This window comes from Monopterus albus, unplaced genomic scaffold (assembly GCF_001952655.1).
Source record: "Monopterus albus unplaced genomic scaffold, M_albus_1.0 scaffold3.1, whole genome shotgun sequence".
In the NCBI taxonomy this organism is placed as follows: domain Eukaryota; kingdom Metazoa; phylum Chordata; class Actinopteri; order Synbranchiformes; family Synbranchidae; genus Monopterus; species Monopterus albus.
In genome coordinates this window covers 8887952-8896276 of record NW_018127883.1, presented here as the reverse complement: position 1 = coordinate 8896276, position 8325 = coordinate 8887952, and the positions used below count along the sequence as shown (strand labels likewise).

The window sequence follows — 8325 nt, the reverse complement described above, 5'->3', positions numbered from 1 at the left end:
TTGCAATTTGTTAAATCTCTATTACACATATACACTTTCTAATTAAGCCACTTTTTATCCTGTTGTCTGTTTCAGGACCCCACCACAAAGCACCGTAGATGACTTTTTCCACAAAAGGAGCATGAATCCATGCACACCACAGATGTCTGCTGAGCTTTCTAACAGTATCCTACAAATGATTATTAAAGACATGAGACCTCTTGCAGTTGTGGAGGGTTAAGGTTTTCGTGAAATGATTAATACATTTCATCCAGGATACAGACTTCCATCCAGGTATTACTTCACAGAGCTGATGGAGAAAAAATATGAGGCTACAGTTGAGAGTGTGAAAGAAGAAATTAAAAATGCTTCATCAAAAATCACACTACTGATGCTTGGACAAGTATTGCCACTGAGGCATATTTGGGAGTCACATGTCACTCTCCAATGGTGGAAGGACAATGCAGCAAGGTTCCCCAACCTCACACATCTGGCCAAATTATACCTGGCTGTCCCTGCTACATCTACTCCGTCTGAACGCCTTTTTTCAGATGCTGGGAACATTGTGACAAAAAAAAGAGCAAGCCTGACTCCAGAGCGTGTGGACATGCTCACCTTCCTCCATAGTAATGCCTAGGTGGAGTAGTAAAGGAGGAAGTAAATAAGAGAAAACAAGAGAAAGATGATGTAGAGAGGGCAAGAAGGAGGAAAGAAATGAAAGAGGGAGTGGAGAGAAAGAAGTGGACATTATGTTCTGTGCTTGGATGTGTTACTGACAGTTCAGTTGATTAACTTGTTTGACAGCAATTACCGTTTTAAAAAGTTTCAAAAATGTTATGCAAATTTAACAATGTGGTTTCACTATTTGCTTTTCACTTACAAGTAACAATTTGTGTTCTTTCAGAAAGTTTAAATTTACTTGGTTCATCTTTTTTTCAATATTTTACTTGAATTCAAGTTTTGTTTTGATTTCACTAGTTTTATTTATTTTATAATTTTATTTATATACTGTGTTCTGTACAGTTAAGAGAAACTTTCATTTTAATAAAAAATTTGAAAAGTTTGAAATAAGTGACCAATGGCTGGAAATTTATATAAACAAAACGATTATTCGACTAATTGAAAAAATGATCGTTACATTATTCGACAGAAAAATAATCGTTAGCAACAGCCCTAATTCAGTTACTTAGCTTGTTCTCAGTGAGCCACAGTTTAACACAGTGTGTGGTAGTTTCTGCTGCCCTATAGGGTCCTTTCCAACGTGGTTCTGACCAGTGAAGTTTATGCACCTTTCGATAGACCCAGCTGTCCACTGCAACTAGTGTTGGTTCCTCAGGTTGGTCCCTGCGCAGGATTTCAATAACCTGTTCAGACACTCATCACAGCGTTGTTCAATCGTCTGACATACTCACTCATGTCAGCATGCTGTAAAAGAAGAGGTGTTGAATCTCTAGGCATAACAGTTAGAGGGCAGGGCATCTTTCTCCCTGTCAGGATTTTATGTGGGCTTACATTAAGCGTCGTATTCGGAGTGGACCTGAGGTTGAACAATACAATAGGTAGAGCTTCAACCCAGGTTAACTTAGTGTCTGCGCAGACTTTCGTGAACCCTTTTTTTATGGTTCTGTTTGCATGCTCAACAAGCCCTTGAGAGACTGCATGATAGACAGCCCCAAACTTATGTTTTATCCCAAACATCTGCTCAACCAGACATAGATCATTGTTTGAGAAGTGTGTTCTATTATCAGATCTGATAATCTCAGGTACCCCAACCTGGGGGATCACTTCCCTAGTGAGCCACTTAATTACCTCTTTACTTGTCTCTGTTTTTGTGGGTTCAGCCTCTACCCATTTGGAAAATGTATCCACACAGAAAAGTAAATATCATTTTCCTTCAGCTCTTTTATCAGCTCCCATATCTGTGAAATCAACAACAATCTCTTTCCAGGGAGCATCTGGAACTGGAAATCCCCCTAGCCCCGCCTTCAGCACGGCTCTGGGGTTGAACTGATTACATGTCTCACATGTTGCGACAAAGTACTTGGTGATATCCCTCAAATGCAGATGCCACCAATTTTGAGAGATCAGATTATTAATCTTGGAGCTCGCACAGTGTCCTCTACTGTGCGCCTCTTGACACAGCAAACTAAGTAGTCCCACCGGGGCAACTATTTTACCTTCGTGGTTTCTCCACAGTCCTGTCTGATCCTTAGATGCCCCTTTGCCTAGCCATGCCTGCTTTTTAGTAGGAGCAGATTTATTCTGTATTTCCCTAATAGTCTGCAAGCTCAACTCTGTCTTATGAACATGGCCCCTTTTTGCAGGGTCTTGACTCATCTGTTTAGCTCCCTGAGCTGGACCTCCTAGGTCCTGAGTACCTGTACTAGACTCCTTAAACTCTGACCCCTTAGGTCTGGATCCTGTCTGTACTGAGCTTCCAAAGCTGCCAGTGGCAGTCTGATGACTGTGGCTGTCACAGTACAGTGTTACCTTTGTATTAGGTAGAGGTTCCTTATACAGGCTCTCATGCAGTCTCATCTTTGTCTGTTTTGCTCACGCAATCATGATCTTGCTCAGTGACCATCTGCGTAGCCATGTTTGTTCCCTCACTTGTAAACTGTATGTGAGTCTGGTTCAATAGCTGTTGTAAGTTCTGGGTCCGATATGCAAGACAATGTAAAAGCTTTGGAATCCAGAAATGCCCTGACACCATGTGTGGTGTGTACAACAGTTTGATAACCCATTGTGATATGTGAGGTTTTCAGTATTGCTCGAACGATTGCAGCGACATGTCTCTCACAAGTTGGATATTTTCAACATTGTCCAACTTAGAGCTGTAGTACATCAACACCTTTCGGTTGTGTCCTCTACTCCCCTCCCCCTTTTGAAATAGGATGGCACTCACAGTGCCATCCTTTTCATCAACATCTAAATGAAAAGGCTATGAGTAGTCAGGTGCATGCAAAGCACATGCGTATGCCAAAACCTGTTTAATGGCAACAAAAGCCTTCTCTGCTTGTGGAGTCCACCACAGAGTAGAACCATAGTTCTTGTAGCCCGCCGCTGTAAGCATGGCACGGAGAGGTGCCACAAGGCCGGTGAAATCGGGCACAAAATTCTTGCTGTAATTAATAAGCCCTGAGAACTGCATCATAGTCTTAAAAATGGTGGGCTTAGATTGTGAGAGAATATCAGTTTTTTGTGACTCAGTCATATGCAGGCCAGAAGCAGACACCACACGTCCCAGAAAGGAGACTCAAGGTCTCCCAAGCTGCAGTTTGTCCTTGCAGACCTTGAAGCCATTCCGGGCTAAATGTTACAGCAAGGAGCCAGTGGCTGGCATTATGGTTTCTGAGGGTGGCACAGAAAAAAAGGCATTTGCCAGATCAATGCATGTGAAAAACTTGTGTGATGAGCCTGAGCATTGAGCATGGTGTAAGGATTTGGAGTGGCATAGTTTGTAGGGACCACAAGTCACAGATCGAAGGTCATGAACCATCCTGTAGTCAGGTTTCCCAGCTTTAGGCACCGGATTTTTAGGTGTGTTCCAAGGAGAGGAAGTAGGAGTTAAAACTCCAGCTTGCAAAAGCCCCTTATTTGTGTTTTGGATACCACTAATTTGCTCAGGCTTCAGAGGATACTGAGCTCTGTACACTGGTACCACCCCAGCACATAGAGGTATGGTGATAGGCTCCACATGGAGAAGTCCAGAGGACCAGAGAAAAGTGGGCAGACTATCTAACAATGTCTGGGTGAGCGGGTGATCTATGTTCTCTCTGCCATGATTCCTGGGAAGAAAACACTTCTCCAGTGTTTGACAACTGTGAGGAATGCTCACCTCCCTCACCCACTAACAAAGTGATATGAGGAGCTGAGTTTTCAGATAGGGCATACAAGTCCTGAATTTCACTGGGCAGTGCAGCCAAAGCTGCCACTCCCCGAGGCCCAATGTGCAATTGTTAAATGTCAACTGTGGGTGTTCTCTGCGATGTCTCTATTCCCTGAAGAAAGTCGTCCCACAAAGCATCATAATCATCGTCCCCGTACAGAGAATAGTTAAAGGTGCAATGCATGTGTTCCGCAGGTTCTGTGTATTTGTGGATGATGGAAATCCATGGATGTCACTGCTTGAAGGTATCCCACAAATCTGTTTTTTCAGGTGCAGTCACAAGTCCCCACCACACCTCAGCTGAAGAATCAAAAGACAGATCCATGCCTGAAGGTGTGGTTTGTAACATTTGTTGGAATGTTGCTTTTGGAGTTGCACAGCATTGTACAGAGCCATCAGGAAAAGTGATGTCAACATGGCACGGGGACACCATCATTGTCACATTTAGTGAACACATTATGTCACGAGCCAAAAGATTAACAGGACAGGAGGGGGAAAGCAAAAAGAATGATAAAAGGACAGATTGTTCCATTTACAAGGAACTTTTTTGGAAAGAGGCCACTCCTCATGTGCCACACAGAACTAATACAGTTATAAGATTTAGGCTAACCCCTTACACAGAAAGATTACAAAACAATCTCCAGATGAAGCTAATCCGGAGACTCCATCTCTTATCTAGTGCTCCACATGCTTTGAGCAGCTGCATTTTTACCTAGTCATAACAAAATGAAGAATTTCAATGTGTGTGTATGTTGTCACATGGTGTGTAGCTAAGGCATTCTTTCATCAGACATAATATTCTAACACAAGGTTAATAGAGGAAAAGAATTGGTGTCGTGATTACCTATGGTTCACTTTTCAGAATCAACATTGCTAACCTTGAGACAAAACGGACTACAGCAGACTTGAAATCTTAGTAAATTGCATTACTAACACATCTGATTCAACACATTGTCTAACAATTGTCTAAATGATTTACTAATATCTAACAAATTCCCCCTTTTGACAGGATTTTTATCGTGTCAACCTAAATCAAATGTCCCCGTTGTCCCCAGATGAGGCATCCAAGGAGGAGAGAGGCCCCCCATACCACCCCCTCCAGGGAAAGCCCAGAGCTGGGTACCTAGGGCAAAATCTGAAATAATAACATAAAATAATGTCATGTAAGCTGAGTCTTTGTTGCTGTGGCCCTATATGTAAGCTTCTATGTGAAAGCTGATATTCTTAGCAATTATAGCATTTTTCAGACAAAAACATGGAAATGTCTAAACAACATACAGCAAACAATCATTGGTTAATCATAACATTTGCAGGAGGAATCCATTATGCTGGAGAGTAAAGATCTTCTTCCAGTATCACACATTTATCACAAAATTCTACTCGATAATCAGAATCAATTACAAGCCTATGAGTCCACACCACCTATGTGTATGCAAGAATATATGTGGATATGTGTTAACCCTTAGCAATAGTATGAAGGGAGGTCATGGTCTTCTCCATCTAAGGGGTCCTATGGTTCACTTTTCAGAATCAACATTCTGTCTGCTAACCTTGAAACAAAACAGACTAGAGCAGACTTTAAATCTTACTAAACTGCATTACTAACACATCTGATTCAACACATTGTCAATTATCTAATTTACTAATATCTAACATGATTTAAGTGATCAACGAGAATGTGTGTACATCCGTCCAGACGCAACATTCGCTCATGGAAATGGGTCCCTTGTGAAAACTGAGAGCCAGATCAACAGAAAATGTTCCCTAAAATCCTCCATCCGGGTCATCCTTTAGGATGTGGCAGACCGTGCATCTCACCTGAACATGTCAGGACTCTGTCTTCATCACAGGCAGAAAATGCGCGTTAAATGGCATTTTCAGTGTTGAGTTCAAGTGGTTGTCAGAACTGGAATCAGGATCAGATCTGGAAGAAATTTGGTCGGGTGACAGACATTGCTCCCTATACGTGTCAACTTTCAAACAAAAAGAATTTTGATAACTTTTCAGTGAGAGGTGATTTTCTTAACTAAAACTTTCTCCCATGTTAAAGATAGGGATAGAATAAAGTGCAATGCATGTGCGTCTCCTTTCCTCACCGCACACACGCAGTAGAGAAATCGCCAGAGAGAAGCAGGGCCGATATCACCAGCCCCATCCCCTAAAAAAGAAATTTAGTTCAGCAGTGTTGGATTACTTTGGATATTACAATAAGGAACACCTTTAAGCTCACCATCCCTTCGTGCAGATTGATGTATGTGTATAACTTGAATACTTAACACAAAATTTCCCATATCACATAAGTGTGTGAGTGAAGGTACAGACAAGATCGGATTGGCTGCGGTGTCATGCACCTACAGTAGGTTAGAAAAATTAGTAGATTATTTTGATCACTGTTTAGAGCATTGTCGTGGCATTTCTCACTACTTTTCAAAATTTTTACAAACCAACCAATTGGTTCATGGGGAAAATAATTAGCAGATTAATCCGTAATGAAAATAGTCAATAGTTGAACTTCTCTTGTGAGCAGCATTTTTATAAGGTTGCAATATCTGTAACAGAGGTTGAGATATTGGCTGACCCAGTCTGTGTTGTTGGTGAAGCTCCAAGAACTTTGGATCTTACATTTGTCTTCATGCAGCTCTATAATGGGGACGTCACCCGAGTACCTCAGAGTTAAGAGAGCATCTCTGGTGACAGGTTTCTACACAGGCCAGTGCCACTCCAGGCCCCTTAGTGAATATGCTGCTGTAGTTGACTGTCACAGGTAGAAATGAATTGGGTGTTTTATGACCCACAGAGATGCTGTAAATGTCATTTATAGTTTCCCATCATGTCTTCTGACTCTCTTGCTCTCTGTCTTTTGCTTTAGAAACGGAGAGGAATGAGACTCAAACATCTCCACTGTCATGACTGTGAGAAATCCTTCACAACACTGAAATATTTGAAGAGACATCAACGAATTCACACTGGATCATCGGTGTGAACAGTGTGGGGCTGCTTTCACAGAGTTGTCACATCTAAAACACCATCAACGTATTCACACTGGAGAGAAACCGTACAGCTGTGACCAGTGTGGAAAATCTTTTTCTCGATTAGATCACCTAAAGCAACATCAACGTATTCACACTGGAGAGAAACCATATCAGTGTGAACAGTGTGGGGCAGCTTTTGCAGAGTTGCCAAATCTAAAATGCCATCAACGTATTCACACTGGAGAGAAACCATATTGGTGTGAACAGTGTGGGAAAGGTTTTTCATTGTCGGGAAGTCTAAAACGACATCAACGTATTCACACTGGAGAGAAACCATATCGGTGTGAACAGTGTGGGGCAGCTTTCACACAGTTGCCACATCTAAAACGCCATCAATGTATTCACACTGGAGAGAAACCGTACATCTGTGACCAGTGCGGAAAATCTTATTCTCAATTATTTCAGCTAAATCGACATCAACGTATTCACACTAGAGAAACTGTGCAGCTGTGACTATTGTGGAAAAGCTTTTTCTTCTTCAAGTTACCTAACAAGCCATCGACATGTACACACCGGAGACAAACCTTACAGATGTGACCAATGTGGGAAAGCTTTTGGAACCACGTGGGAGCTAAAAGCCCATCAATGTATTTACACTGGAGAAAACACATTGATGTGAACAGTATTGGGCAGTTTTTACATGTTTGGGGAATCTAAAATGCCATAAATGTACTCACACTGGAGAGAAACCATACAGCTGTGACCAATGTGGGGAAGGTTTCATTAGTTCAATTGAGCGCACAGTCCATCAGTGTGTTCACACTGGGGAGAACCTGTAAATGTGGGACCAGTGCTGGGCCTTGTCTACAGCGACTAGTCTAAAAACCCTCACAGCATCACAGCCCAGCTCCTAAAGGAGATCATGGACAGATGTAAAGTTCTTTTACTGGTCTATTATCAAGAAAGACGAAATGGCACAAAGTATGTGACTGCTGATAAACTTTACATAAATGATAAACTGCATGGATCCAGGTACGACTCCATGGTTTAGAGGATGAAAAAGATTTTCTTTTCTTTTTCTGGACAAAGAAGTCTGGTCAAAGAAGGACAAGCAGAAGGAAGATGGGGTTGTGAAATATACTGTACTTTTTTACATGGATATATAAACTCAAAAGGTGTTCTGATAATGTATAAAAGACAGATTTTGAGATATTTTGTACAAACCTTGTCTTGTGGTATCCCTATAAAATGGTTTAATCAACATTGGTTTTCAGCAAAAATAGGGATTTAGATTCACCCTTTATTTAAAAAATTTCTTTACCCTTACTGTCAATTAACTGCTTCTCAATTGTCCATGATAAAAGGAAAACGCATTCCTTACTTGTCCAGTTTGTTGGAAAGAGTAATACTTAGCTGATATGAATATTAATATCATCAACCACAATCAGGTAGTGAAACTCTAAATCAAGTTTTATGATATAATCA

The 8325-nt window shown here is 41.3% G+C and overlaps 1 pseudogene; it reads left to right on the top strand.

Moving 5' to 3' along the window:
• Positions 1-4112: 4112 nt before the first annotated feature.
• On the top strand, positions 4113-7926 carry LOC109959831 (zinc finger protein 239-like; annotated as a pseudogene).
• Positions 7927-8325: the final 399 nt, after the last annotated feature.